We start from the raw sequence: 8,355 nt of genomic DNA, 5'->3' as shown, positions 1-8,355 counted from the left end.
GAGGTAGAGCTCCTGCCTAGAATCCACAGTGAGGGGCTGGGGGCGTGGCTCAGAGGTAGAGCTCCTGTCTGGCATCTAAGAGACCCTGGGTTCTATGTCCAAAAGAGAGTGATGGTTAAAATATACTTGGGAGGGCTGGAGAGATGGCTTAGCGGTTAAGCGCTTGCCTGTGAAGCCTAAGGACCCCGGTTCGAGGCTCGGTTCCCCAGGTCCCACGTTAGCCAGATGCACAAGGGGGCGCATTCGTCTGGAGTTCATTTGCAGAGGCTGGAAACCCTGGCGCGCCCATTCTCTCTCTCTCCCTCTATCTGTCTTTCTCTCTGTGTCTGTCGCTCTCAAATAAATAAATAAATAAAAATTAAAAACATATATATATATATACTTGGGAGGGGGGAGTACTTGAATATTTTCAGAGACAGATGACACTTGGCTAGAAACCAACAGCTTTGGCAGGCCACCGCTAGCCAGTATCTCTGCCACCAAGTGGAACTACATGCCTGTTTGCATGGGACTGTCTCACTTTAGTACTGGGGGCCTTGGGCCTCAGGCCTCAGGAAGTGCTTAGTCCTGGGGTGAGTCTGTCTCCTTGTCAGACTGCCAACCTTTCCCCACTCTTCCCGTAGCACTTGAGTTCTATTTCTCCTCTCCCACAGCCTTTGGGTTTGTCTAAAGTTGGTCCTGTCTGTCATCTCCTTTCCCTACCTCAGTCTTTGTCTGCCACAGTCTGTCTGGCTCCAAACCAGCAGAGCCACCATTTCTCTTAAGGCTTCTGTCTTCCTCTGTGGGCCTCTGTCCCCCTTTCTGGATCTCTGTCTCCTTCTCTGAACCACTGTGCACTTCTCTCCCTCTCTCTCTCTCTCTCTTCCCTATTCTGTCTGGGTCTCTGTCCCTCTCTACCCTTCTGTCCCTTTCCTCCCTGTCACTCATGGCTTCAGCTCAGCTCACCCCCACAATCTCAGGAGATGAGACACTCCCCATCCCCCACCCCTGCTGTGCCTTGTTCCCTCAGGTCCCTGCAGGACAGCTCAGCATCCACTCCTAGTACCTGGTGCCCCCATCTCCTCCTCCAGTTTTCCAGCCTCTTGGCAGGACCACAGGACCTGGCCCAGCCATCTTCAGAAGATCTGGTCCACACACACACATAGAGAAAAGGGTTGAGGGAGCCCCTGGACCCCAGCAGGGTGAGCCCCATGGGTCTCAGCAGCACCCACACATCCTCCAGCTGCAGCTCAGCCTTCCAAGTGCCTACCAACCTCAGCAGCAGGAGCAGGTGGAAGGGAAGCCAGCAGAAAAATAACATGGCTGCCGTGGCCCAGGGCAGGCCCAGCAGCGGGGTCGCCCTGTGGCCCTGGCCAGCCGCAGTCGTACCTTCACTCTTCTGTAGAAGGCGCTTAGCACCCCAGTTGGCATTCCAAGCCCAAACACTAGCCGATCCAAGGCAAAGTCCCAGGCCCAAGAGTCCTGGCCCCAACTGAGTGACTCTCCAGCCAGTGTCCTGTTGAGAGGGTCACTATGGCCAGCTTGGTCTCTCTCAGCTCGTAGGGTTGACCCAAGCAGGCCTAGAAGAAGGATGCAGAGGCCATCAACCCAGAAAACCACCTGGCGAGACATGCTGCGATCCAGAGCCCAGGCCGGATGGAGGAGTGAGGTGCTATAGTCAACTGCCATGCATACAAGCAAATGGCCACTGGCCCAGAAGGTGAGGAAGGCCAGGCCATGGTCCAGGAGGCAGAAGGGGCCAACAGGAGGGCATCCAGATGAGGCTCAGTGGCAGAGACCAGTGAAGGTGACATCAGTGGTGGCTTGGTAACCGAATCAGGCAGCGGACAGTGGGGATGGCAGGAAGGGCCCTGCAGCCTGGGCCAGCAGGCCTTGGCTGGCTATGTCCAAGAGGTAGGAGATGAGTGTGACCAGAGAGTAAAGAAGGAAGAGAGTGGCCCAGGGCAGGCACAGTGTCTCCAATGGCGCCAGCTGCCACATCTCCACAGGGTCTTCCAGGAGCTGGCTGATGCTGTTGGGGACCCAGAGGCCTCCACGTCAGAGCAGCCCCTAGCTGTCCCAAGCCTTCCAGACCCTTGACAGTACCCCTCCTCCTCTGTTCCTGTGACACCCTTATAATCTCCCACCCTAGCACCCTCGCCCTGGCCCAGCTCAGACCTCACCCTCCTTCTCAGTACCTCCAAGTCTGTTCGGAGCGGACCTCAGCACCCTCCCTGGTTTCCAGCCCTTCTGTGTCTCTGTAGGACCCCTGCCCAAAGTCCCGTCCTTTGAATCTGAATGGAAACCCCAGGTAACCACCTTCCTTCTCCACCATCCCCCATCTTGCTCCGCTGCAATCACACCCACCCTTTCCAGGGCTCCTCCCCTGCGCTGTCTTTTAGCTCCACTACCCTCCTCTGTTCTTGGGAACCTAGAGTCTTAAATAGGATCTTCCCCAGACAGCCCCACCAAGGCTCAGAGAGAGGGATCCAAAATCACAGGACAGAGCAGGGGCAGAGCCATCCCATCTCTGAGTCCCAGTGCCTGAACGTGAGCTCAGGAATGGCACCCAGGTCCCTGATCTGCCACCTACCCCTCAGCTCACCAGTACATCCAGGCTGGGCATCTCCCAGGGTGTCTGAGCTAGAGCCAGTGACCCGGTCTTCCCTTGGGCGTGTGCACCCAGCTCACAAGTAGAGAGAAGAGGAAGTGGGAGCCGTGGTCCTGTGGGGTCTGAGTCCAGGCCTCAGCTTCCCCTCCCCAGGCTAGGGTTAGAGCTGCCCTGACTGACACTTGTAGCTCTGTGTGTTGCGGCTCCACATTCCACACTAGCCTCCCAACCACTGCTGTCCTTTTTCCCACGCCACAGCCCTAGAACAAGCCGCCCATTTGAATATGTTCACACAAGCACACACCCAGCCTGTTCCCCCATCTTCGTGTATCTGGCTTCATCCCACCACTGCAGATAGTAAGCTCCTATTCGTCCTTCAAAACCTGATTGAGGGGCTGGAGAGATGGCTCAAGCGATTAAGGTGCTTGCATGAAAAGCCTGATGACCCAGGTTCAATTCCCCAGTACCCAAGGGAAGCCAGATGCAGGAAGTAGCACATGCATGTGGAGTTCATCTGCAGTGGCTAGAGGCCCTGGCACACCCATTCTCGCAATCTCTCTGATTGGAAATAAATAAAGGTTTAATAAATAATGTAATAAAATAAACAAGGCCAGGCATGGTGGCACGCACCTTTAATCCCAGCACTTGGGAGGCAGAAGTAGGTGGATCACCATGAGTTCAATGGTACCCTGAGACTACAGAGTGAATTCCAGGTCAGTTTAGGATGGAGAGCAAGACCATACCTCCAAAAACAAAACAAAACAAAAGAACCTGATTGGGCATCACCTTGCCTGAAAGCCCATCTTTTGGTGCCACTTGCCTCTTATGCAGGGTAACAAGCTATGACCTTTACACGTCATGTCAATTTCCCCCAAGAGCCCTGTAAGAAGATGCTATGGCTGGCCTCCTCAAGACAGAGGGTAGGGTACAGAGCAAGGTCAAGTGACTGAGTGTCCATTAAGTGGAAAAGCCCAGGAAGTGACCAACTCTGGGATATGTAGTCTTATGTTTTCCATTACCATGCTCAAATACACTGAATGATTAGTAAATGGATGAATGAACAAATGACTCTTGAACAACAAAGTCCCAGGACACGAATCAGTGAATGAATGCATTCCTACCTCCATCCTGCAAGCTCCTACTCATAAATCAATTTCCAATTCACACGGCCCCTCCTCCAGGAAGCCCTCTCTGCCTTTTCTAGGCAGGATGCTCCCACAACTTCCTCCTCCCTCTCTGATATCTTTTGTTTTGTTTGTTTTGTTTTGGTTTGGTTTGGTTTTTTGAGGTGGGGGTCTTGCTCTAGCTCAGGCTGACCTGGAATTCACTACGCAGTCTCAGGCTGGTCTTGAACTTACAGTGATCCTCCTACCCTCAGCCTCCCGAGTGCTGGGACTAAAGGCGTGTATCCCCATCCCTCTGATCTTTAATCCTCCCTCCAAACACACACAGATGGAAGCATTTTGCTCTACTTGTGTCCTGAATAGCCTGAAAACCCTCAACGACCCATAGCAACCCTCTCCTTACCTTCCTCAGCCTCTGTGTCCATGAATATGCCAGACACCACCACCCGCAGGCCTGTGCCACTTGCCTAGAAACCCTTCCTCACACATCTTCCAGGCCCTCCAGGTCTTTTCTCAAAGGCTACCTCTTCTGACAAACCCTTCTGGGCCAGCCCTCCTCTGCTTCCCTTCTGATAGGGCCGGTGGGGGGGAGGGGGCAGGTAATTTTGACCATAGGTTGTCCATCTCTATGGCACCCAGACCTGAAACACTTTAACACAGACATTCCCATTTTGTTCATTCATTCATTTTTAATTTCTTAATTTTTATTTATTTATTTGAGAGAGAGTGAGTGAGTGGGTGGGTGCACCAGAGCCTCCGGCCACTGCAAACCACCTCTAGATGCATGTGCCACCTTGTGCATCTGGCTTATGTGGATCCTGGGGAATTGAGCCTGGGTCCTTTGGCTTCGTAGGCAAGCATCTTAACCTCTAGGCCATCTCTCCAGCCCGACACTCCCATTTTGTACCCAAGGCACTTTCTGGCGCAAGTTTGGTGCATGGTGAATATGATCGAAGCCATGGTAGTTGTGTGTGATCAGAGACCACCCCCAGGATCACTGAGTGAGGCTGATGACTTGTCCCCAAGAATGTCATGTCGTCATTCCTGGAACCCAGAGCTGGGCCGTGCAATGTGGCCAAAGGAAGTGAAGGAGGCAAGTGGGATCTTCCTGTCGCTATACAGCGGGAGGTCTCGAATTACTCAGACTGACATGGCCCCAGGTGAGAAGAGGGAGTGAGGCTCTCTAGAACACCTCTGGAAGTTGGGTCGGGCAGGGGGCGGGACTCTCCTCTGGGGGCCACCCATTCAAGTCATGGGTGGTGATGCACATCTATAATCCAGGCACTTGGGGCTGAGACAAGAGGGTCTTGGGTTTGAGAATAGCAGGGCCATGCAGAACAAGACCTGCTTAATATTTGTAAGACAGCTGGGTGTGATGGTGCACCCAGAAGACTGAGGTAGGAAAGATCATTGTGAGTTTGAGGCCAGCCTGGGACTGAGGCCCTACTGTGTGCATTCTCTCTAATTCCAGGTCAGCCTGGGCTAGAGCAAAACCCTCCCCCCTTCCCCCCCAAAAAAGATGATTTTGCATTGCAGCCCTAAAAGTTGTAGTCACTTGCTGTAGCAACAAGAAAAATGGAATGTACCCACTGGTATATGGAGATTCTCTGATAGTCACATAGTTAAATTGCTGGGTTTCCTGGGTATAGTGGTGCGTGCCTTTAATCCCAGTACTCGGGAGGCAGAGGTAGGAGGTTCACCTTGAGTTTGAGGCCACCCTGAGACCACATAGTGAATTCCAGGTCAGCCTGGACTAGAGTGAAACCCTACAAAAAACAAAAACAAACAAAATGCTGGGTTTTGCCTCTAGAATGAGGAGGCAGTAGCCAGTTGGGACAGGCTGCATGCAGGAAAAGGTGGTCTGTGTCTGGGATAGCCAAGGGGAGGTGTGGCCTGGCTGTGGTGGGAGTGAGGGTGGTGTGGTGTTGAGAAAGAGGAGGAAGGAGTTGGGGAAGAGGAAGCGGGCAGCAGTCTTGTTCAGACTTGGTCTTGGGGTTCCTGTGGGCGTTCAAAGTGACCAGGGCTTGGAGAAGGGGGGAAGGTAAGGAGGAAGAGTTGCAGGATAGAGCCCGTTACCAGCTTTCCCACTCCCAGCACCCATTCTCTTTACCTCATCCCCTCCTGCCTAGCACCAAGGCTGGGGAGTCCCTGCTCAGACTACATCCCTGACCAGCCTTCTCACGGCCTCTGCCCACTCCCTGAAGAGCCCTAGAAGCATGCACCACTCTGTACATCTGGCTTTACCTGGATGCTGGGAAAGTGAACCCAGACTGCCGGCTTTGCAAGCAAGTATCTTTAGCCACCTAGCCATCTCTCCAGCTCCTTGATTGATCTTTGTGTCCATAGACATGGCAAGCAGAAAGCTGGAAATAAGCCTCCAAGGGGCACCGACGTGACCCAGAACAGCTGGAGGCCCCATTTTCCTCCCTCCCTCCTTTTTGTTCTTTCTTTTTTCTTTTTCTTTCTTTCTTTATTCTATTCTTTTTTGCTTTTTAAAAATATTTCTTATTGGCTGGAGAGATGGCTTAGCGGTTAAGCACTTGCCTGTGAAGCCTAAGGACCCCGGTTCGAGGCTTAGTTCCCCAGGTCCCACGTTAGCCAGATGCACAAGGGGGCGCACGCATCTGGAGTTCGTTTGCAGAGGCTGGAAGCCCTGGCGCGCCCATTCCCTCTCTCTTCCTCTATCTGTCTTTCTCTCTGTGTCTGTCGCTCTCAAATAAATAAATAAAAAAAATTTAAAAAAAATTTCTTATTTATTTGAGAGAGAGAAAGAAAGAGGTAGATAGAATGGGCACACCAGGGCCTCTAGCCATTGAAACAAACTCCAGACACATGCGTCACTTTGTGCATCTGGCTGATGTGGGTACTGGGGACTCGAACCTGGGTTCTTAGGCTTCTCAAGCAAGCACCTTAACTATTAAACATCTCTCCAGCCCCCTTTTTTTTCAGGTGTTTGTGTATGCGTGTGTGTGTGTTCATGTGTATGAGTGCAGGTGCATGCATGCCACAGCATGTATGTGGAGGCCAGGACAATTTTTGGGTGTTGATTCTGGCCTTCTGTCTCATTGGAGGCAAGACTACTGGTCCATCTCTCCATAGGCAACATGGAGTCATAAAATCCCAGCACAGCTTTGGGCTTGTAGGTGGGGTCTGGGGACCTGAACTCACGATACTCCCACATGTGTGGCAAGTGTTCTACCCATTTGAACCTCTTCCTTCAGTCTTTCTTTTCATTTTCAATACTGGAGATCAAATCATTTTCAATCAGAGCTGGCCGAGCAGAGAGCCCCAGTGATTCTGTCTCTGCTCTCTGCTCCCTACAGAGCTGTGCATGGCCACACCCAGCTTTTTGTTTTGGTTTGGTTTTTGGGGTAGGGTCTCACTCTAGTCCAGGCTGACCTGGAATTCACTATGTAGTCTCAGAGTGGCCTCGAACTCACCATGATCCTCCTACCTCTGCCTCCCGAGTGCTGGGCTTAAAGGGGTGCACCACCATCAAGCCTGGTACACCACACGCCATGGCTTTACCTGGGCTCTGGAGCTGGAATTCAGGCCCTCATGCTTACACCAGGAGCACTCCTCCCCAGTGAGCCATCTCCCTAGCCCCTATTTTATGTTTGGCATTTGTATGATGTGCGGATATGTGCATAGACACGTTCACCTGTGTGGTGCACCCTTGCTGAGCATGTGTGTGTGTGTGCCCATGCACGTGAAAGTCAGAGGTTGATAGTCGGTATCTTCCTCGGTAACTCTTCACCTTCTTGTTTGTTTGTTTGTTTTTCAAGGTAGGGTCTCACTCTAACCCAGGCTGACCTAAAACTCATTATATAGTCCCAGGGTGGCCTCGAACTCATGGCAATCCTCCTACCTCTGCCTCCTGGCTGGTATTTTGAGGTAGGGTCTCACTCCAGCTCAGGCTGACTCGGAATTCTGTATGCAGTTTCAGGGTGGCCTCTAACTCATGACGACCCTCTGGGATTAAAGGCGTGCGCAACCACGCCCGGCTTCTCTTCACCTATTTTACTGAGGCGGGTCTCTCACGTGAAGCCAGAGTTTACCAATTTGGCTAGTCTAGCTAGCCAGCTTACCCTGGGGATCCCCTGCCTCTGCTTCCCAAGTGCTGGGATTACGGGCGAGTCATCACACCCAGCCAGCATTTACACCGGTCCTGGAGGCCTATTCCCAAAGCCCGACTCAACACTGTAACCCTAGGACGCGCGGGACAGTCAGGAAAGAGACCAGAACCCCGCCCTCATGGATGGCCCTGGATGCAAGACAGTCAATCTCCTTCCCTCCGCGTCTCATTCACGTGAGCAAGAATGGGAGCTGTGAATTCCCACTGGAGATTCCTGGGTCCCGAGTTTGAATTCCACCCTAGCGGGGCGCCAGCCTGCCAGCCTCGCCTTCGTGGCAGCCATAGGACCTGCACCTGTGTGGCGGGGAATGCTCGGTGGGGCTGGGGAGGTGTCAGGGGGCGAGGAGGCTCATGACAGCTATTTCCCGACATGGGTGACAGACTGTCTCCTACGGCTGGGAACAGTGCAAACGAGGCCAGATTGGGGGCGCTGGCTCCCCTCCCCGCCCCTCCCGCCTTGCGGGAGAGAAACAGAGGTAGTGATTAAGAGCGGATCCTTACTCCTC

General features: G+C 52.9%; 1 pseudogene; it reads right to left on the bottom strand.

Moving 5' to 3' along the window:
* Positions 1 to 955: 955 nt before the first annotated feature.
* Positions 956 to 2,314, bottom strand: LOC123454632 (annotated as a pseudogene).
* Positions 2,315 to 8,355: the final 6,041 nt, after the last annotated feature.

The sequence above is a fragment of the Jaculus jaculus genome, chromosome 14, assembly GCF_020740685.1.
Source record: "Jaculus jaculus isolate mJacJac1 chromosome 14, mJacJac1.mat.Y.cur, whole genome shotgun sequence".
NCBI classification, from domain to species: domain Eukaryota; kingdom Metazoa; phylum Chordata; class Mammalia; order Rodentia; family Dipodidae; genus Jaculus; species Jaculus jaculus.
The sequence above is the reverse complement of the archived record's forward strand: the minus strand, read 5'-3'. Positions and strand labels throughout refer to the sequence as shown.